The sequence below is a fragment of the Coregonus clupeaformis genome, unplaced genomic scaffold (genome assembly GCF_020615455.1).
Source record: "Coregonus clupeaformis isolate EN_2021a unplaced genomic scaffold, ASM2061545v1 scaf0841, whole genome shotgun sequence".
Lineage (NCBI taxonomy): Eukaryota > Metazoa > Chordata > Actinopteri > Salmoniformes > Salmonidae > Coregonus > Coregonus clupeaformis.
This window is the reverse complement of record NW_025534296.1, coordinates 203,181-226,852: the sequence shown is the minus strand read 5'-3', so window position 1 is coordinate 226,852 and position 23,672 is coordinate 203,181. Positions and strand designations below refer to the sequence as shown.

Genomic DNA, 23,672 nt, shown 5'->3' with positions numbered 1-23,672 from the left:
CTCTATGGGCCCTTGTCAAAAGTAGTGCCTTACGTAGCGTAATAGGGTGCCTTTTGGGATGCACACTCTGTATTTTACACAGGCTCAGTTGTCCTGATGTGTTTTGTCAACAGCTGTTCAAGACAAAAAGGGGGGAACCGAAGAGACACCCTGAACAGGATGCACTGCCTACCAAACGTCTCAGAGAGACTCATATTTCACAGGGTAAGTGATAAGCATCGATAATGTCACATTGATGTATCACCCCTATGACAAGCTTGTTAAAACAGTGACAACAGATACAGGCAGACCGACGGACAGACAGACAGACAGGCAGACAGAAAGACAGGCAAACAGGCAGACAGACAGACGGACAGGCAGACGGACAGGCAGGCAGACAGACAGACAGACAGACAGACAGACAGACAGACAGACGGACAGGCAGACGGACAGGCAGGCAGACAGACAGACAGACAGACAGACAGACAGACAGAGCGGACAGACGGACAGACAGACAGACAGGCAGACAGACGGACAGGCAGACGGACAGGCAGACAGACAGGCAGGCAGACGGACAGACAGGCAGACGGACAGACAGACGGACAGGCAGACAGACAGACAGACAGACAGACAGACAGACAGACAGAAAGACAGGCAAACAGGCAGACAGGCAGACAGACAGACAGACGGACAGGCAGACGGACAGGCAGACAGGCAGGCAGACAGACAGACAGACAGACAGGCGGACAGACGGACAGGCGGACAGACGGACAGACAGACAGACAGACAGACAGACGGACAGGCAGACGGACAGGCAGACAGACAGGCAGGCAGACGGACAGACAGGCAGACAGGCAGACGGACAGGCAGACGGACAGGCAGACGGACAGACACAAACACACACATTCATTTTCTGATTATGAAATGTTCTTATGACAGATGCTGAGTGTGAGGTTCCAGAGGTTCCATCCACTCCCCCTCCCAAGGAGGACCTGACAACCACACCGGCCCCTGCTCCCCAGGAGTCCCAGTCCCGTAAACGCCACTCATAGTCAGGGTGTTACACGCTCTCCAGAGCCATCTCCAAACCATTCAGAGGAGCTTCTGGGAAGAAGAATTAGCCAAATGCCTGATTTTATTAATATGATATTTTAATCAGAGCCTTTATTTAATAAAACATTACTGCATTGATTTCTGTCTATAGTAGTCTTCATGTATGTGCAAGATAACGGTAAAGTACTTCAAACCACATAGTCAAAAGTATTCATAGTGAAGCACCGTTTATGATTATTGATTGTGGAAATACACATAATACAGAAAAGTTGTTGTCACATATAAAGACAGACATAAAGGAGAACTCCGTAGACCAGTCACATTCTCAAGCCATAACTAAATCCATGAATGGATCTCCTATAAGATGACAGGAGAACATTTGTAACACTTTCTATGAAGCCTATATCTATAATGCATACACTCAAGTCATTTACATTTTACATTTTAGTCATTTAGTAGAAGCTCTTATCCAGAGCGACTTACAGTTAGTGAGTGCATACATTTTTGATTTTTTTCATACTGTCATACACTCATAATGACTTAATTGAGTTAAGTGTTAAGTAAAGTGCAGTTATAAACACATAATGAGGGCTTATTATGTATTTCTTGCAATAAAAAAAGAAAAATGCTACTAGTTTATTAAATATTCATGACTGCTATTGCACGCTCATGTCCACACTTCTGTACAATAGGGGGCAGTAATGCACCATAACGTTGGATGCCAACTGCCTATAAACCCCACTGAAGAAGAAAAAGCTACTCATGTAATGCATGCTGGAAAGCAGACAAAAACTAATGATTTGCAAGAGTTCTAAACACGATTTATAAGCTACTGAACAACAAGTCCAAGAAAGCATTGCTAACCGCGTTTGCACTTTGAACAGATTTCTCGACAATAATAATGGAAGATGTGACTGGGGCTCAGCTCATTGCAGAGGCACTAAAAGCTCAGGTGAAGTGTGTGCAATTTATATAAAACAGTGTTATACTGTGTAACCGTGTTGCTAAGAATATATCAGTCGCTGATCATGTCCTTGGCAGTGAGAATGTAGCACTACGAGTTGTGAAAGTGTGCCAAAGGTCATTGCACTGGTATAGCTAACTATTAATATTGTTGTAGAAAACATTTAGATGTTTATGTGGGAATAGCATATGTTAACATAGTGAGTTTTTGTTCTGGGTCCGCCTGGGTCCTGCAGTCGGTGAAAAGCAATTGCACTGCCTGCATCTCAGAACTGCGGCCGCCTTGATCTCAAGAGGTTATCGTTGCCCGCGTGTGCATGACGTCAGAGAAAGTCGGGATCAAGTCGGACACAAATCTAACCAGCATGCATTGGGCGGTGATCGCCGGTGATCGATTCTGCGCAGACCTGGCTCATCTCAAATGGGCCTCTTGTCTATGATCTGTCGGCATGGTTATACTGGCCTGTGGCCTTCTTGGAGGCCTTGATGATATCGGAGGGGGGCTCCCATTTGAAACAGGGCTCCAGATTGGCCATCTTTATGGTCATTATTGAGGACAGGGTGCCATCCAATGCTAGGCTGTTTCTTCTCTTGGTTTTGTTCAGTCCCACAACTGAAAACACCCTCTCAGCATCTGCGTTTGCATGGGGCAACACCAGGACAAGCTTGGCGACGGCACCAAGCCTCTCGAATTCTTTGGCTCCTGTCACCTATGGAAAATGCACCAAAACACAATGGAAAAACATACCTTGATTTTTGATTGATTAATACTGTGAGTATACTGTAGGTTGATCCATTAACAAAGTTCAGATAAAAACATGCATAATTTGAAACATGCATGACACATATATGCATGCAACAATTTTAAGCAACAGATGTAGCCAAGCCACACCTGCCAAAAGGAAAGACAAAAAAGGAAAAAAAAATTACCTTATGCTTCCGGGTTGCCATTTCAGCCCAGAAGCTTTCCATTTCAGTTTAGTCCTGCAGGGATATCATTGGCATGGTCTGATAATTTAGAAACTCCTCACCCAGAAGGTCATGCTCCTCTGGCCAATGGTATGGGAGGAGATGGGGAAACCTATTTATGAAAGTAGAGTTACAAGTTGTTACGTTTTAGGTATATAGTCATCAACCAGCAGCAGTTCATACACATCTTTGAGGAGAAGCCACATAAGAATATATAATGTGCAGTTTAGGAGTGAACACACCTCATCATAAAACACAGGGTATTTTAGCTAAGATGATAGACAATAATTAGAGAAAAAAAACTAACCTTTCAACAAAGTACAGGACATCTTCGATGTCACTTTCAGCCCTCTGCCGTACATCTACAAATTGTGTGTGCTTGATCAGTGGCTCTTCCAGTGGTAGCTTCTTAAGTGCATAGTCCACAGCACTTGTCAGGAAACACAACACAGCTTCATGGAATTAATCCACCTGCTGTGGTGTGATTTCACCCTCGTCGAGTAATCTGTTAAGTTTAGCCCTGGTTGTGAACCCAATACAGCATATCGGTATAAGGTACAAGGCTAAATATCACATATCACAGTGTTTGATCATAATAATAGTCAAATACTAACCTGGTAAATGGTTTGCCTTTTCTTCAAAGGCAATTTCACAAGGCTCCTCATGGCACTGCAGAGCTGCTGGAACCATAAACTTGGAACATAGCTTGCGTACGAATTTCACCATCTATAACAGACATTGTGACACTCTGGCTCCATGGACTTTATTATTGAGCCAGGGTTGTTCATTTTCCTTGTTTGGGTGTATTTCTATGTTGGGTATTCTGGTTGTTTCATTTCTATGTGTGGTGATTGTTCGTGTTTATTCAGGTGACTCCCAATCGGAGGTAACGAGTGACAGCTGTCGGCTCGTTATCTCTGATTGGGAGCCATATTTATACTGTGTGTTTTCTCGTGGGTATTGTGGGTTTTTGTTCCATGTTTCTGTCAGTGTTACAGAGGACTTCACTATCGTCATTTGTTGTTTTTCGTGGTTGCTTTAATAAATAAAGTCATCATGTTCACTCCACGCGCTGCGTATTGGTCCGCTTCTTCAGACGATCGTGACAGAAAAACCCACCATAGAAGGACCAAGCAGCGTGTCCAGGAGCAAGACAGCTGGACATGGGAGGAAGCGCCTGGTAAGGAGCTCGAGAGGCTGGCGATGGCCCAGGTGGGCAAATCGTGGTCCTGGGAGGACATGCTCGGGGGCAAGGGACCTTGGGGGAAGATCAAGGCCCTGGCGAGAGAGGAGCAACGGGCGTCAGCAGGGCCATCATCGTTGGAAGGACGGAGGCAACCCCAAAAAGTTTTTTGGGGGGCACATGGCTTAGGGCGGCTGGGCAGCAGGAGGCTGCTACAGGGAGACGTGGAGAGAAGGCTATCGGATTACGGGAGCCATTGGCGAGTAGAGGAAGGGGAAGTTGTTGCGGCACGGCGTGAGAGACTGATGTGTGTTACCAGTCCGGTCCGGCCCGTTCTGATCCCCAGTTAAAGCCAGTGGTGTGTGTTCCCAGTACGGACCGGCCTGTTCCTACTCCACGCATCAAGCCCACGGTGTGCGTCGCCAGCCCAGCCCGGCCTGTTCCTGCTCCACGCACAGAACCTACGGTGTGCGTCGCCAGCCCAGCCCGGCCTGTTCCTGCTCCACGCACCAAGGATACGGTGTGCGTCGACAGCCCTGCCCGGCCTGTTCCTGCTCCACGCACCAGGCCCGCGGTGTGCGTCGCCAGCCCAGCCCGGTCTGTTCCTGCTCCACGCACCAAGGATACGGTGTGCGTCGCCAGCCCGACCCGGCCTGTTCCTGCCACCCGCACCAAGTCTACGGTGCGCGTCGCCCGCCCGGTCCGGCCTGTTCCTTCTCCCCGCACTAGCCCTGAGATGCGTGTCCTCAGCCCGGTACCTCCAGTTCCGGCACTGCGCGCCAGGCCTAAGGTGCGCCTCAGACGGCCAGAGTCTGCCGTCTGCCCAACGGCGCCTGAACTGCCCGTCTGCCCAACGGCGCCTGAACTGCCCGTCTGCCCAACGGCGCCTGAACTGCCCGTCTGCCCAACGGCGCCTGAACTGCCCGTCTGCTCAACGGCGCCTGAACTGCCCGTCTGCCCAACGGCACCTGGACTGCCCGTCTGCCCAACGGCGCCTGAACTGCCCGTCTGCCCAACGGCGCTTGAACTGCCCGTCTGCCCAACGGCGCTAAAGCCGCCCGTCTGTACTGAACCTGCAAAGCCGCCCGTCTGCCATGAGCCTTCAGAGCCGTCCGCCAGACCGGAGCCGCTAGAGCCTTCCGCCAGACAGGAGCCGCTAGAGCCTTCCGCCAGACAGGATCAGCCAGAGCCTTCCGCCAGACAGGATCAGCCAGAGCCTTCCGCCAGACAGGATCAGCCAGATCCGTCAGCCAGCCATGAGCAGCCAGATCCGTCAGCCAGCCATGAGCAGCCAGGTCCGTCAGCCAGCCATGAGCAGCCAGATCCGTCAGCCAGCCATGAGCAGCCAGATCCGTCAGCCAGCCATGAGCCGTCCAGCCAGGATCCGCCAGAGCCGGTCCAGCCAGGATCCGCCAGAGCCGCCCCGGCCAGGATCCGCCAGAGCCGTCCAGCCAGGATCCGCCAGAGCCGTCCAGCCAGGATCCGCCAGAGCCGTTCAGCCAGGATCCGCCAGAGCCGCCCAGCCAGGATCCGCCAGAGCCGTCCAGCCCGGATCCGCCAGAGCCGTCCAGCCCGGATCCGCCAGAGCCGTCCAGCCCGGATCCGCCAGCCAGCCAGGATCCGCCAGAGCCAGCCAGCCAGGATCCGCCATTCAGTCCGGAGCTGCCCCTTAGTCCGGTACTGCCCCTTAGCCCGGTGCTGCTCCCTAGCCCGGTGCCCGCCCCCTAGCCCGGTGCTGCCCCTTAGTCCGGTGCTGCCCTTAGGCCGGTGCTGCCCCTTAGTCCGGTGCTGCCCTTAGGCCGGTGCTGCCCCTTAGCCCGGTGCTGCCCCTAGCCCGGTGTGCCCCTTAGTCCGGTGCTGCCCCTTAGGCCGGTGCTGCCCCTTAGTCCGGTGCTGCCCCTGAGTCCGGTGATGCCCCTTAATCCTGTGGGGTTTAGTTGGGGGTGGTCATGTGGAGGAGGTTACACAAGCGGGTAGTGACTATGGTGGGGTGGGGACCACGACCAGTGCCTGAGCCGCCACCATAGACAGACGCCCACCCAGACCCTCCCCTAGACTGTATGCTGGTGCGCCCGGAGTTCGCACCTTTAGGGGGGGGTACTGTGACACTCTGGCTCCATGGACTTTATTATTGAGCCAGGGTTGTTCATTTTCCTTGTTTGGGTGTATTTCTATGTTGGGTATTCTGGTTGTTTCATTTCTATGTGTGGTGATTGTTCGTGTTTATTCAGGTGACTCCCAATCGGAGGTAACGAGTGACAGCTGTCGCCTCGTTATCTCTGATTGGGAGCCATATTTATACTGTGTGTTTTCTCGTGGGTATTGTGGGTTTTTGTTCCATGTTTCTGTCAGTGTTACAGAGGACTTCACTATCGTCATTTGTTGTTTTTCGTGGTTGCTTTAATAAATAAAGTCATCATGTTCACTCCACGCGCTGCGTATTGGTCCGCTTCTTCAGACGATCGTGACAGACATTTACAAAAATAGTAGGTGAAACCTGTTTTAGAGGACCCCTGCAGATATCAGCAAGAAACACAGAATGGAAAAAAACAGCAAAATCCAATCCCACCTCATCATGTAACAAAAATATTGATGACTGCTCTCTCTGAAGCAGCAAGTTGAAAGAAGTGAAAGTTGGTACGGTGGCTTGGAAGAACAGCAGGTACACTTCTGTCATGGGGTCAGTGAATGTCTGCACAAGTCTCTTGAACCTGGCCTGATTTTCATCTTGAATCAATCAATAAATAACACAAAACAAGAGGTTGTCATTAATACAAGTAACAATGACTAACAATCCATGTAGTTGCTGCATAATGAAATTGAAAATTGATGACCATACTAGCAGATTTGTAGTAGCTGGCCAGAGGTTCATACAGCCTCAGGATCCTGGTCACACAACATTCAAGGCTTAGCCAACGGACCGAGATACACAGGAGGACCTCCATGTACTCCGCTTCATGGAGCTCACAAAACTCTGTTTTAGACATTAAATCCATATCATATATTTTCTACAGCTCAGCATTTCAGTATTACACTTAATAGTATCAAACATGCATACCTGACAGGTATCCTTTCCGATTTGTGCTACCCTTGAACCAGTAACCGATGTCCACTACCATATCCTCCAAATCAAAACCGGACACCTGCAATGCATAAATCAATCATAACACATTCAGTCAATGCACGTAATTAGGATACAAATAAAAAGTTACATGTAAAGATAAATCAGGCCTTAACTCACTTTTAAAAATCCCACTCCTGCAGCTTTGGCGGTGTTATGTGCCACATGACAAGGACAACCATGAATATAGGTGTTGGGATGCTTCTGGAGCACCCTAGAGGCAATGGAATTACGTGGTCCAATGTTCACAGCTGCATTGTAAACTGAGAGACCAATGCAGTTCTCCCAAGGGATGCCATGCTCCTCTATGGTGGAGTTAATTTTGGTGAAGATCTCACTTGCTGGCCCACAGCTCGTCCCACTTGTTGTGCACATATTTAAGAACTGGTGGACAACTTTGCTGCCCATGAAGACCCGGACAGTAAGCGGGTTCATCTTTTCCACTCCTATAATGACAAGTTAGAATCATACAGATGTTCATGTTATTAGATGTTTAAAAATACACAAAGCACATGTTTTGCAGAGGAGAAAAATCTCAAATAGTTTGTGAAATACCAGTGTCATTCGACCCATCCGTAACAAGGGTATACGGGGCTTTTTTCATCTCCTTCACAAGCTCCTGTGTGAAATATGGTGCGAGTGCTTCATTGGTAATGCAGGATGACTTAGTCCTGGCACACCTGTACTCCTGCGCTGTCTTCGAATCTCCGAAACATTCTTTAGGAGAGGCCCCAGGTGGTCCGCAAAGGCTAGGGGGACGTTGTGAACTACCAACCCAGCTGTCATTTTGACCTCAGCCCTTCTTGTCTGTAAGAAATTAAAAATTATTAATCCTCCCAAAAGACCATAGTTTATTTAAAATAGACGCCTGCGATAATAGGGCACAGGTAAAAACACATTCAGCAACTAAGATCTCAAATTAAGAAAACTGGACTGTACTACACTGAAATACAAACCACAAATTAGTCAAAACTATCAACCATGACTTTACCGTGATCAACTAGAACACAAAACTCTTGACTGAACCTTGACAGAATCATTACAGATATCATACCTTAACCTCTTGTGCAGACATACCCCCTACAGATGAAACGGCCATTGCATATTGGGATATTGTGGCTGTGGACTGGAGAGCTCGTTGCTTATCTTGGTGGCCTTTGCTTTTTATATGGCGCACTACATCTGTCACACCCTGGTGGCAACATGAGTTTTCAATACGGTAGACTGCACACCAGTAGTGCGTGTTGAGGCTCCCTCTGGTAATACATGGCCATGAAGAGGTCCACTCATTTTTGAAAATGGATCTATATGTTGCTGCTCCAGCCAGAGCACGACTCTTCTGGCCCTGCTGTTGGATTGGGGGGGTCTCTTCTTTCTGTCCCTCTGTGTCTTCTTCCATCTGCCCTGTTGGTTGTTCTATTTGTCCTGTCTGTTGCTCCTCTGCATGTCGTCAATCTGTCCTGTCTGTTGCTCCTCTGCTTGTTTGTCAGTCTGTCCTGTCTCCTGCTCTCTCTGTCCTTTGTGTTGCTCCTCTGTCTGTTGTCCTGTCGTTTCTATCAATCGTTCTGGCTGTTCTGTCAGTGTGTTTGTCTGTCCTTTTTCTCACTTGGCTGGTTCTTTAAATAAAATAAAAGGTTTCGCTTTTGTCCTGGCAAAGGTCTCTACGGGACATCTTTGAAACCTTAAACAATTAAAATGGTCATGTTGGTTTAATAACTCTACTCTCAGTTACAAAAACATACCTACTTCTTTTGCACACATTTCCTGTATTTATGTTAAATTCTTTGGAATACAGCTTACCTGTTCGAACTCAGCTGAGTTTACATTCACCACACTAAATCATGTTCACACGCACAAACAAATCATTTATTTCAAGATTTAAAGTTTAAGAGAGTGAGTATTCAATTGGACGACATTTCATTGTTACATACCTAGTCTCAGCTCAGCTTCTTATCAGACTTCTTGAGGTAGTGACCGTTTCATCTCATGTTGACTTTTTCGCGGCAATGGTATCTGTTCTTCTGTCGCTAACTTCGGGGTGCAGCACATATGGTTCAGTGGCGCTCATCAGCGCCATCTACCGTCGGGGAGTTTGAAAAAGGACGAACGAGTCTCGGCCGATTTTTTTTGCGTGAGAAATTGGATGTGTGGCGTGAGTGCGGTGGAAAACAGGCAAAACGTGTGTCACACGGCGAAAGCGTGAGAGTTGGCAGCTCTGTGTTAACACCCTTGTTGATGCATGCCAATGTGTGTGTCAATGCAAAGAAAATCTAAACTACATTGTAACAATTCATATACAATTCAGTATGAAAATGTATGCACTCACTAACTGTAAGTCGCTCTGGATAAGAGCGTCTGCTAAATGACTAAAAATGTTTTTTATATACTGTATCTACATGTATCTCTCTACAGAATGTAGAATATATGTTTGGAATAGTTGGTGTTCCAGTCATTAAAGTAGCTATGGCAGCTCAAGCCTCAGGAATCAAGTATGTGGGAATGCGCAATGAACAAGCCCTAAGCCACCTTTTTATTACTAAACCAGCTCTCCCCAAATCATGTGATATTAACTACCCTTACATAGACTACAGGAGCGTGTAGTGTGTGAGGGTCAGTTTCCTCATAGCTTTTGCATTGCTAATTATGTCTGCTGTCTGTCTGACCCTTTGTGTGTCTGTCTGCCTGTCTTCCTGTCTTTCCCTCTGTCTGTCTGTTCCTCTCCAGTCCAGGTGCATGTCTGGTTGTGTCTGGACCGGGACTCATCCATTCACTTGGTGGAATGGCCAACGCTAACATGAACTGCTGGTATGCTAGAACTCCACAAACAGAAGACCCTACTACTCATGTTCAGTTGCCTTTCAAAAGAAGGGATGCTATCCGCACACTGCAAAAAATGATCTGAGGACTCCAAACTATCTCAGCTTGTCAGTTGATGTCATTGTGTGATACCTCTCTCTCTGTAGGCCTGTGATTGTTATTGGAGGCTCCTCTGATCAAAACCAAGAGACCACTGGGGCGTTTCAAGAGTTTCCACAGGTACCGATTCAACCATGACATTTCTGACTATTGAACATTAGGGGATGGTATCCCGGGACACAGATTAAGCCTAGTCATGGCCTAAAAAGCAAACTCAATAGAGAATCTCTGTCTGGGAAACTGGCCCTAGCAGTTTAATTGCTGAAAGAGGAAATAATTTGTTATTTTTGGTCCTCTTTCTCTGTCAGGTGGAGGCATGCAGATTGTACAGTAAGTTCTCTGCTAGGTCTAGCAGTCTGGATATGATCTCCTCAGTGGTAGAGAAGGTATACAGTCTACTCTGACTCCCTCTGTGTAGTCCTCTTCATATCATTTGGTATCACCTGCAATTGTCTGTTTTCTGACCTCTAACTTTCCAGCTTAGCAAGGTACCTTAACTGCTTCATAAGAGCACAGCACAGCCTTAATTGATCTGAATGGAAGGGTGTTTGGTCTGTCTAAGGCAGCACGCACTAGCATGTATGGACGTCCAGGTGCTGTGACGTAGACATATCTGGGGACATGGTCAATGCTAAATTGGACAGGAGCAGAGCCAGGTTAGTGGCCATCACTGTCTTTCATCCATTTAAAATGTATACTAATGTGTTACTGTTGAATATGTATACCTCTGAATTCACATCACCGTAGTCATTTTTATTTTATCTTGTTATACCTTTTAACGTCTGAAGTGAACCAGAAATTAAATTACTTAGAAAATATAGCACTATATCAAAATATTCTCATCAGAGAATAGCAATAAGTCTCGATAGACCTTCATGGTTTATTTACATATGCAATAAAGTTGCTAGGTAACATGTTTAATATTTGACCTATTATTTATTATTTCCTTTGTCAGAGAGGTGCCCTGTAGTCCACCTCCTCCTGTGAGTATGGCTGACCATATGGCGATCACAGAAGCACTGGCGGTCCTGAAAGGAGCCAAACGGCCTTTACTCATCATTGGCAAAGGTAGGCATTGCTTTTTTAATAGCCAGATAATCTGGGGGAAACAGAACTAAAATCTTGCATAATTGCGTCAGATACTTGGATAAGGTCTGGGGAGATGTTAAGAGAAAGATACTAACGCCACTTCGCGAACTCTCCACCCCCTAAACGGAAACTCTCTGCAAGTTTCAGGCAAGTTTATGGGCCAAATGTCCCCTCCCGTTCTGAAATTGAAAAGATGCGAGCACCTGCGAAATCGGGATTTGTCCAAATGATTAGTGGTGAAAAATCAGCGTACCGGAACAAAGTTGTCACATCCCAGTCTGTTGACAGACGCTACTTCCAGTTATGTTACGTACGTCTGTCCAAGAGAGATCAATAGCCAGCTGAGACGCACTGTAACACATATAGCACTGTACCACGGTTCAGTTGAAAACTGGGCCACGTTCAGTCGACAAATGTTGTTGACATGATTTCTCATTCTACCTGTCCGAGAGGCACGTTCGCTCTACATGCTGTATTTCTATCTGAACGTTGCACAACGTTTTGCTCAGCTGAATGCATCCCAGTTGTGAAGGCCAGTCTGTTGAAATCCGTGTGGCAGTGCCCTCTGTCTGTGTCCCTCTGCAGGTGCAGCCCATTGAAGAGCAGAGGGGGCTCTGAAGGAGCTGGTGGAGGGGTGTGACCTGCCCTTCCTGCCCACCCCCATGGGTAAAGGGGTGCTGCCTGACGATCACCCCAACTGTGTTGCTGCTGCCCGCTCCAGGTCAGCCTCTCCTTCTCTCAGCTGGCATCATATTCATGTACAGACCATTGACTGTATAAGTAGGACCAAGAATTTCCCTGACCATTTGAACGGACCAGGAAACTCCTGAAATCCCTATCTATAACTAGTCTCTCCTGGCCAGGTCATGTCAATGTAAACTGGTGTCAATCAAACAACTACACTACTCCTATAACTAGCCTCTTTTCATTACATTTTGTTTTGTCCCTGCTCTCCTCCTCCTCTCTTCCTATCCTCCTCCTCCTCTCTTCCTATCCTCCTCCTCCTCTCTTCCTCCTCCTCCTCCTCCTCTTCCTATCCTACTGGTTCTATGGTCTTGGTGGGGACTGCAGAGCTCTGCTCCAGTCTGATGTTGTGGTCCCACTTGGTGCCAGACTCAACTGGATCCTGCACTTTGGCCTTCCCCCAGGTTTGACACCCAAGTAAAGGTCATCCAGCTAGGTCAAAGGTCACCAGTAGGGTTTCTTTTTTTTTCCTTTTTTTTCGGATTCCAGATTTTCTGCTTATTCCGTTCTGATTTCTGGAATCTTCCAACAGGGATTTCTGGGAATTTTGGGAAAGTAACTGTAATTTTGCAACCCTAGTCACAGGTCATTTCATAGTGAACTACAGTTCATTGTAACCAGGTATAAAGGTATTTGACTCAGTCTATTGGATTTAGTCTATCAATTATATAGCTTCTCTATAAGTCTTTGTGGTCTCTCCAAATAATGTCATGGCTGTCTTAGTGCTGTACAGTACATCTATATTTAAGCAATAAGGCCCGAGTGGGGTATATGGCCAATATACCACGCCTAGGGGCTGTTCTTAAGCACGATGCAACGCTGAGTGCCTCGAATACAGCCCTTAGCCGTGGTATATTGGCCCTATACCACAAACCCCAGAGGTGCCTTATTGCTATTATAAACTGGTTACCAACGTAATTCGAACAGTCAAAATACATTTCAAATTAAATCAAATCAAATTTGATTGCATGCGCCGAAATACAACAGGTGCAGACATTACAGTGAAATGCTTACTTACAGCCCTTAACCAACAGTGCATTTATTTTTAACAAAAAAGTAAAAATAAAACAACAAAAAAAAAAGTGTTGAGAAAAAAAGAGCAGAAGTAAAATAAAATAAGAGTAGGGAGGCTATATATACAGGGGGTACCGGTGCAGAGTCAATGTGCGGGGCACCGGCTAGTTGAGGTAGTTGAAGTAATATGTACATGTGGGTAGAGTTAAAGTGACTATGCATAAATAATTAACAGAGTAGCAGCAGCGTAAAAGGATGGGGTGGGGGGCAGTGCAAATAGTCCGGTAGCCATGATTAGCTGTTCAGGAGTCTTAAGGCTTGGGGTGTAGAAGCTGTTGAGAAGTCTTTTGGACCTAGACTTGGCACTCCGGTACCGCTTGCCGTGCGGTAGCAGAGAGAACAGTCTATGACTAGGGTGGCTGGAGTCTTTGACAATTTTGAGGGCCTTCCTCTGACACCGCCTGGTATAGAGGTCCTGGATGGCAGGAAACTTGGCCCCAGTGATGTACTGGGCCGTACGCACTACCCTCTGTAGAGCCTTGCGGTCGGAGGCCAAGCAGTTGCCATACCAGGCGGTGATGCAACCAGTCAGGATGCTCTCGATGGTGCAGCTGTATAATTTTTTTGAGGATCTGAGGACCCATACCAAATCTTTTCAATCTCCTGAGGGGGAATAGGCTTTGTCGTGCCCTCTTCACGACTGTCTTGGTGTGTTTGGACCATGATAGTTCGTTGGTGATGTGGACACCAAGGAACTTGAAGCTCTCAACCTGTTCCACTACAGCCCCGTCGATGAGAATGGGGGCGTGCTCAGTCCTCTTTTTTTTTCCTGTAGTCCACAATCATCTCCTTTGTCTTGGTCACGTTGAGGGAGAGGTTGTTATCCTGGCACCACACGGCCAGGTCTCTGACCTCCTCCCCTCAACGTGACCCATGTTATCGGTCAAATATACCACAGCTTTCAGCCAATCAGCATTCAGGGCTCGAGTCACCCGGTTTATAAAAGGGAACGTGTGTGTGTCAGCCTTAGCATTATGTGGTGGTGCCTTGTTATTTCTGTTGTGTTTAGCTTGAGGTTTGGCCACTCCTCCAGCTGCTGTTACATGTGTCACGCACGGCGCCTCTTCCTGTCGTGTCGTTGCTGGTATGTTGTAGTAACGTTCCACATACGTTATTTATGTCAAGGTCAATGTCAAGGTTGATCTGTGTGCTGAGGAGATGGGGAACAACGTGCAACCTGCTGCTGCTCTCCTGGGGGACATCAATACTATTGTCAAGCAGGTAACACAACACAGTCCTGGGGGACTGGAGATCCTGGTTTGAATCCAGGCTCTGTCGTAGCCGGCCGCGACCGGAGACCCATGGGGCGGCGCACAATTGGACCAGCGTCGCCTAGGGTAGTGGAGGGAATGGCCGGCTCAGTTCGTAGAGGCATGGTGTTTGCAACGCCAGGGTTGTGGGTTCGATTCCCACGGGGGTATGGAAAAAATAAAGTAACGTATGCACTAACTGTAAGTCGCTCTGGATAAGAGCGTCTGCTAAATGACTTAAACATGTTAAATGTAGAGGGCCCCGTAAACAGTTCCACAAACGTCAGCATGAGTGCGCTGACTGTGGAAGCACTAATCACTGGACCAAAGCTCACTGTCAGATGCACCAGCTGTGCGTCAAGTGCTTTTCTCCGGGCCACATGAGCTTTGACTGTAGTGAGGCTGGGCAGCGACAGAACCCTGGATGTGGACAGACTGGCAGGTCTCAGGAAAACTAGAAAGCCTCCGTTCTGAGGAGGGCAATGTGGGGCATTCTTATTTTTCCTCCACTGATGATGATATCCAATCTGTTTATTCTTACTTTTGTGAGTCAGTACCCAAGAACAACACAGTCATTTTTCAGAACACAATCAGAATGACAGTTTGTTTTACACCACTGTGCTAGTACAGGATAAAGTTGAGCTGAAGGGGATGTTAGATAGTGGGTCCATGGCTACTACTCTGCGCGCAGATATTGTACCTCGGTTGAGGGAGGCAGGAGTGGTAGAGGGGAACTTTCTAGCTCCTTCAGACATCATCCTGGTGGGTTGTGGTGGGAACAAACTAGCCCAGTGGGCATGTGTGACTTAAAAATTCAACTTCTGTTATGTAGTCTCAGTGCTTATTGTTGATGGGCAGGGTTGATGAACTCATTGTGGGCACTAATGTGTTGAAGTCTCTGATTAGACAGTTCAAATCAAATGACAGCTACTGGCGGGTGGCGGGTACACCAGGTTCCTCTAGCCAGTGTGATGTCAAATCTGGAGAGATGGAGAGGAGACTCCATCCCAGATAAAGTGGGCACTATTAAGTTGAAGAGAGCAGTAACGCTCCAACCCATGAGTGAGCATCTGGTGTGGGCCACCCCCAAAGACAAAACTCTCTGTGGGCAGTACTGTTGTTGTCGAGCCCAGCACGTCTCGTTGTGTGAATCGACACATACTAGTGGGGAGAGTAGTTACGCCTCTGTGGGGGGATGGATGGCTCCCTGTGAAGATTGTGAATCCAACAACATCGCCAGTTACCCTGAGACGAAATGCTAAAGTGGCGGATGTGTACCCTTGCATTGCATTGGAGTATTTTAATGATGTCAAGCAGCAAGCAGCTCATCAGAATGTGGCAAAGGCTCAATGTGACAGATCACATGGCAGTCTGACAGCTAAGAGTTCAGTTGGTGGCAGTGTAGATAATGGCAACAGTACACTGAGGAATCTTGGACTTCAAGGCCTGTCTGTTGAGGAGTGTCCAGTTTCACAGTTCTGGAAAGATAAACTTGTCAACTTAATTGGGAAGTATGATACAGTGATCTCTAGACATAGCCTAGATTGTGGCGAGGCAAAGGAGTTCTGCCTCCACACACGGCTGACTGATGACCGCCCATTTCGATGACCTTATCGTAGGCTGTCTCCAGCTCATTACCAAAAACTCAGGGAAACACTGGATGATATGGAGGAAAAGGAAATCGTCAGAAAATCCAGCAGCGAGTATGCCTCACCATTGGTGCTGGTATGGAAAAAGAATGGGGACTTGCGCCTATGTACTGACTTCAGGTGGTTAAATGCCCGCACAGTAAAGGATGCTCATCCCCTGCCTCATCAGGCTGATGTACTGGCCGCGCTGGGAGGTAATGCCTTCTTCAGCACAATGGATTTGACGTCAGGGTATTACAACGTGCCACTGCATGAAGAGGACAAGAAATACACTGCCTTTCCTCCCCTTTAGGTCTGCACGAGTACAATCAGTTACCTCAGGGCCTCTGCAACAGCCCGGCTACTTTTATGAGAATGATGCTGACCATCTTTGGTGACCAAAACGTTCTAAGTCTCCTTTGTTACTTGGATGATCTGATGGTTTTTGCTAAGACGGAGGAAGAGAGTCTGCAGAGACTTGAGATGGTTTTTCAGCGGTTGCAGGAGCACAACCTTAAACTGTCTCCGTCTAAGTGCAAGTTTCTGAGGAGGTCTGTAAAGTTTTTGGGCCACATCATTTCTCAGGAGGGTGTAGCCACTGACCCTGCTAAAGTTCAAACCATTTTGAATGTGACTGAGAGTGAGATAATGGAAGCTGATGGTGTCACACCGTCTCCTATCAAAATAGGTTCTTTCCTTGGTATGGTAGTATACTATCAGCACTACATTGAGAATTGTTCCATGGTTGCTAGGCCATTGTTTCAGCTAACTACAGGTCAGAAGAAGCCTAGGAGAGGCAAGGGTAGGAAGAGGCCTGGTCCCCTCGCAGGCTCACTGCTGCAGACTGGACTGCCGAATGTCGACTCGCTTTTGAAGCTTTGAAATCAGCACTAGTTGACCAGGCACTGCTGGTTCATCCAGATTTTTCTCAGCCATTTCTACTTTCCGTGGATGCATCTACTAGTGGTTTGGGAGCTGTACTATCACAAGTGCAAGATGGGAAGGACATAGCCAGGCCGATAGCTTTTGCTAGTAAATCTCTTAATCATGCACAATCCAAGTATCCTGCTCACCGGGCTGGAATTTCTAGCCATGAAATGGGCCATTCATGATAAATTCAGCCATTGGCTGCCGAGGGCATAGTTTACTGTGTGGACCGACAACAATCCACTCAAATATATTCTTACAAAGCCGAGACGATGCATGCGAGCAGAGATGGGTTGCAAAGCTGGCACCCTTTGAGTGGCGCAGTGGTCTAAGGCACTGCATCGCAGTGCTAGCTGTGCCACTAGAGATTCTGGTTCGAATCCAGGCTCTGTCGTAGCACAATTGGCCCAGCGTTGTCCAGGGTAGGGGAGGGAATGGCCGGCAGGGATGTTGCTCAGTTGGTAGAGCATGGCGTTTGCAACGCCAGGGTTGTGGGTTCGATTCCACGGGGGCCAGTATGAAAAAAAAAAATGATGTATGCACTCACTAACTGTAAGTCGCTCCTGGATAAGAGCGTCTGCTAAATGACTAAAAATGTAAAATAAAAATGATATCCAGTACATACAGTGGGGAGAACAAGTATTTGATACACTGCCGATTTTGCAGGTTTTCCTACTTACAAAGCATGTAGAGGTCTGTAATTTTTATCATACGTACACTTCAACTGTGAGAGACGGAATGTAAACCAAAATCCAGAAAATCACATTGTATGATTTTTAAGTAATTAATTTGCATTTTATTGCATGACATAAGTATTTGATACATCAGAAAAGCAGAACTTATTATTTGGTACAGAAACCTTTGTTTGCAATTACAGAGATCATACGTTTCCTGTAGGTCTTGACCAGGTTTGCACACACTGCAGCAGGGATTTTGGCCCGCTCCTCCATACAGACCTTCTCCAGATCCTTCAGGTTTCGGGGCTGAGATCCCCAAAGCCTACAAGAATTCTGATAGTGAAACTCCACTCAGCTGGGATGGTGCTGTGCCTGATGTTGTTAACTTGGTTGAAGATGCTTTGTCAGTCTGGTCTGTGACAATCTACCAGGATTCTGATCAGTCGTCTGACACTACTAGTGTTGAGTCGGAAATTGAAAGTGTGCTGGCTCGGATATGCTGATCTTTAGTACTCCCCAACCTGAGGTTAGACCTTTGAGCACGGTTGGTGCTGTCCGTGACATTCCTGCTAGGTTTTTGGGTGAGGGTGTTCGGACTAGACTAGGTAGATTTATTAATCCAGTGAATAGGCTAATCCAAACTATGTCTACACAGGAAATGAAACAATTCTTGGTTTCTCAGTGACATTTACATTTACATTTTAGTCATTTAGCAGACGCTCTTATCCAGAGCGACTTACAGTTAGTGAATACATATATATTTTTTTTTTATACTGGCCCCCCGTGGGAATCAAACCCACAACCCCCAACCTTTTCTTTGTTGTGTGTATGTGGTAATCTAAGTGGGTCTTAAAGTGATTTGTGGGTTTGTCTAATATTTTTGACAATTCATGTAACTTTGTGTGTAGTTCATCAGCATAAAATGTATTTGGCATTTTTTGTATAGGGTTGAATAAGGGATTAGCTACCTCTTATTTTTCCTAATCCTTCACGGGATAGCTTTCCAGCTGATCGACCATTTGTGGGTCTAGAATTAAGGGACTACACTGGGTTACTCTGTCGCCCTGTGGGTGTGAAATGTTTTTTTTTTTTTTTGCTTTGTTACCTTCGAGGTAATGTGTTTTGTTTTGTGTTTATAATCTAGTGTAAAACAGTAGGGGTGAATGTAGTAGTGTGATGTTGTTCCCCTAGATTATGCACCAAGTTGCACACAAGGACAGTTCAACTAGGCCAGGTCAAGAGGGGATGTTAATAAGTTAATAATAATAATAATAATAATAGTAATAATAATAATAATTCAATGTGGTTTTTATTTAATTACAGCTGCATATCTAATGTAATTTTTTGGTGTACAAACATTTGTATATATCTATATTGTAAATACACCTAATTGTAAAAGTTTTGTATATTTTGGTTTGGTCCATCGCGGGTTATCTGTATTTATGTACCCTCTTATTGTTCTCTTTTGCCTGTCCTTCAACTAGCATGGTATGTTGTCCTTGGCGCCGTAATTTGTCAATATAAAACTGTGGTAAAGTTACACAAAGTGCTGCTACGCAACCTATAGGTTTTGTTACAATGTGGACAATATAAAGATTTATGTTAACAACTTTCACCAAGCTCGCTAATTTGGGTACCTATTGTAACTCGGGAGTATTTGGGTCAGTGTTTGAGTGAGTTTCTATGTGCTCACGCAGGTGCCCGAGAGCTGTGGCTGCACCAAGGGCTAACCTATTGTGTGTTGTCTCTTCGTGTACAGGTATGTCTTTTATTTTGTCAGAATTATGTTGTATATCATTTTACTTGTATTGTATAGTGTGTTGTTAGGCACTGAATGTGTGCATGCAGCACCTGTTCTCTTTTGCCTGACCTTCAACTAGCAAGGTGCCCGAGAGCTGTGGCTGCACCAAGGGCTAACATCATTTTTTGTCTCTTGGGTGCAGGTCGAAAAAAAATTATCCAACCATTAGAATTCCAGTTGTGGCAGTGTCCTAATTAAAAGTACACAACGCAGAACGAACCACGCTACATATGCATAGATGTAGTAAACAACATCGCTCTGCGTGGGAACTTTTGGTGGGGGGAAGTAGCCTTTATAAGTCTCCATGGTGGTAAAGACCATCACTTCGTCTTTCTTGTTGGGAATAGTAATAATTTGTGACAGTACGCATTGTATTAGTCTAACGATTGTTTTTAATTTAGTTTCTCACATTAAACAGACATTTGAGAAGGATTTGAGAAGCGAATTGCTTGCAGTTGTACCTATGAGACACAGACACACTAAAGCTGTACAGTGTAGTTAGAAAAGTCAATTTACATTATTTGCAGATGTGTTCCCTTTTATTTACAAATCGAAAAAATGTAACATTTGAAATGAATGTGGCAGAACAGTTAAGCATAGAGTTCCTGTGGAAGTCTTCTCCTTCAGTCTTTTTGCCTCCTATGCCTCGTTTCCTATTAGATGGGATTTTCCCAATGCCAAGTTCACCTGAGACAGCCGCTATCCAGTGTCATGTGTTGCTGAATTACAGATCTCGCTATCCCAATGTCGCTGCTGTCCATGGTGCTGAAATATCCAATCTCGGCTATTTGCATACATAGGACCATCCACACTTGACACCACACACACAAGTTAATGCCAATATCACACACACTTTTGAACATTGCACAACCTGCAACAAGACACTGAAACAGCAAGTTTGTTTGTTTCTGAATAAAGATGCGAAGAATGAAATCAATGTGTGGAAGGAGATTGGACAATGTATAGGCATTCCCTATAGCTGTATTTGACTGGAGCATGATCAGATTGCTTTGTTTCAGCCAGAATGGAAATTTGGTCTGAGAAACTATGCCCATTATAGCATGACTATTTCAGACAGAATTCACTTAATATTGTCTGTAAAAATATAAATAAGGCAATGTTTATATGACCCCCCTTTCAAACATTCACATATTTATCATTTTCTTGCAGATATACAGTGCATTCAGAAAGTATTCATAGGGAAAATAGGGTGGAGATTGGAGATCTATTGCCCACTGGCATTAGAATATTAGAATATCATACTGTAAATGTTAGTGGCTGGCCCCCATTAGAATATTATACTGAGAATGTTATGGTTGTGTCTCATTAGAACATCATATGTAATGTTAGTGGCTGCCTCATTACTAGAATATCATACTGTAATGTTAGTGGGTTGCCTTCCATTAGAATATTAGAATATCATACTGGAATGTTAGTGGCTGTTCTGCATTATAATATCAAGGTACTGTAATGTTAGTGGTTGCCTCATCTGAATATTGTTTATGTTAGTGGTTGCCTCGCTAGGAATATTAGAAAATTCACACTGTAATGTTAGTGGTTGTCTCGCTAGGAATATCATTGTAATGTTAGTGTGGTTGCCTATTGGGATGTTATAGAATATCAGTATCTGTAGTAATATTGGTCGTCTCACTAGAATATCATGTAATTAAAGCACAGAGTGAGGGAAAAAAGTATTTGATCCCCTGTTGATTTTGTACGCTATGCAAACTGGACAAAGAAATGATCAGTCTATAATTTTAATGGTAGGTTTACTTGAACAGTGAGAGACATAATAACAATAAAAAAATCCAGAAAAACGCATTTCAAAAAATATTATAAACTGATTTTGCATTTTAATGAGGGAAATAAGTATTTGACCCTCTGCAAAACATGATTCTAGCAATTTGGTGGCAAAACCTCCTGTTGGTAAATCGGGCAGAGGTCAGACGTTTTTGTAGTTGGCCACCAGGTTTGTACACATCTCAGGAGTGGATTTTGTCCCACTCTTTGCAGATCTTCTGTTGGTAAGGTTTTCGAGCTGACGCTTGGCAACTCGAACCTTCTAGCCTCTCCACAGATTTTCTCATGGGATTAAGGTCTGGAGACTGGGTAGCCACCCAGGACCTTAATGTGGTTCCTTCCGAACTGTTTCCGGGCGGTGTGTGTTTTGGGATCATTGTCATGCTGGGAAAGACCCAGCCACGCTTCACCTTCTGCTAATGCCCTTGCTGATGGAAGGAGGTTTTCACTCAAAATCTCACGATGACATGGCCCCATCTCCATTCTTTCCCTTTACACGGATCAGCCGCCCTGGTTCAGAGAAACGTCCCCAAAGCACATGTTTCTCCCATGCCTGCCAGTAGGTATGGTGTTCTTTGGATGCAACCCAGCATTCTTTGTCCTCCGAGCACGAACGAGTTGATTTTTAACAAAAAGTTCTATTTTGCTTCATCTGACCATACACATATCTTCCCAATCCTCTTTGGACTATCCAAATGCACTTTCAGCAAACTTCAGACGGGGCCCACAAGGCACTGGCTTAAGCAGAGGGACACGCCTGGCACTGCAGGATTTGTACCCCCTGCGGCGTGAGTGTGTAACTGATGGTAGGCTTTGTTACTTTGGTCCCAGCCCTCTGCAGGTCATTCACTAGGTCCCCCCTGCATGGTTCTGGGGATTTTTGCTCACCAGCTTTGGTGGATCATTTTGACTCCCACGGGGTGAGATCTTACGTGGAGCCCCAGATCGAGGGAGATTATCAGTGGTCTTGTATGTCTTCCATTTCTAATAATTGTTCCCACAGTTGATTTCTTCAAACCAAGCTGCTTACACTCATTGCAGATCTGGGTCTTCCCAGCCTGGTGCAGGTCTACAATTTTGTTTCTGGTGTCCCTTTTGACAGCTCTTTGGTCTTGGCCATAGTGGAGTTTGGAGTGTGACTGTTTGAGGCTGTGGACAGGTGTCTTTTATACTGAGAACAAGTTCAAACAGGTGCCATAATACAGGTGACCAGTGGAGGACAGAGAGCTCAAAGCAGAAGTTACAGGTCCGTGAGAGCCAGAAACTCTTGCTTGTTTGTAGGTGACCAAAATACTTCCTATTTTCCACCATAATTTGCTAATAAATCTTACAAAAAAATCCTACAATGTGATTTTCTGGATTTTTTTATTCTCAATTTGTCTGTCATAGTTGACGTGGTAAACCTATGATGAAAATTACAGGCCTCTCATCTTTTTAAGTGGGAGAACTTGCATAATTGGTGGCTGACTAAATACTTTTTTTTTTCCCACTGTATATGTGGATTCTTGAGCAGGGGACCTTGCAGATGCGCTGTAGGATTTCAATACTTACGACGTAGTGTTTACCAATAGCTTTCTTGGTGACTATGGTCCCAGCTGCCTTGGAGATCATTGACAAGATCCTCCCGTAAACTCTGGGCTGATTCTCACCGTTCTCAAGGATTATTGCAACTCCACGAGGTGAGATCTTGCATGGAGCTCCTAGGCCTGGAGGGAGATTGACAGTTGTTTTTGTGTTTTCTTCCATTTGCGAATATTCGCACCAACTGTTGTCACCTTTCACCAAGCTGCAGTATGGTATGGTTTATAGCCCATTCCGTGCCTTGTGTAGCTCTGGGCACAATTTGTCCCTGGGACATCCTTTGGAGAGCGCTCTTTGGTCTTGGGCCATGGTGTGGGAGAGTTTGGAATCTGATTGATTGTTTGTTTTAGGACAGGTGTCTTTTACACAGGTAACAAGCTGAGATTAGGAGCACTCCTTTAAGAGTGTAGCTCCTAATCTCAGCTCAAGTTACCTGTATAAAAGACACCTGGGAGCCAGAAATCCTTCTGATTTGAGAGGGGGTCAAATACCTTTTCCCTCCCTGTAGTGGTTGGGTCCCCCTTTTCTTCTGTTGTGTTTTCCCTCCAGTGTTCCTTATTGAAAATCAATTAACAATTCACCCCCAAAAAAAAAAATCCTATTACGGTTTTGTTTTAATCACTTTGGTACTATTTTCGCAAGCAGGTGGTCCATTTTCACAACTCTTAGTATAAAACCCCAAAGCTGGTCACGCTTGTAAAGCAGCCAGTCTTTCATTCAAAACCTGTCCAATTGTGCATTCATTTGGATTGAAACGTCTCTCACCACACAACCATTGATTCAAAATATAAATGTAATGAGAGCATTGGTTTAATCACCAAAACAACTTAAAACTACTTCAATTGAAAAATATATCATTAACTACCAGTTAATCCAGTAGCAATCACTGCAGATAATTGTTTCTAATAACCCTTAGA

At 45.7% G+C, this 23,672-nt stretch overlaps 1 long non-coding RNA gene and 1 pseudogene across 1 annotated transcript; one reads left to right on the top strand and one right to left on the bottom strand.

The window, feature by feature from the left end:
* Nucleotides 1-3,649: 3,649 nt before the first annotated feature.
* LOC123485757 lies at nucleotides 3,650-7,064 on the bottom strand. The gene is made up of 3 exons (XR_006659140.1): nucleotides 6,987-7,064; nucleotides 6,717-6,874; nucleotides 3,650-3,690 (listed from the first exon to the last, which is right to left on the bottom strand). It is a non-coding gene; the product is annotated as an uncharacterized LOC123485757 (long non-coding RNA).
* A 2,929-nt stretch (nucleotides 7,065-9,993) lies between these two features.
* LOC121563756 lies at nucleotides 9,994-12,438 on the top strand (annotated as a pseudogene).
* Nucleotides 12,439-23,672: the final 11,234 nt, after the last annotated feature.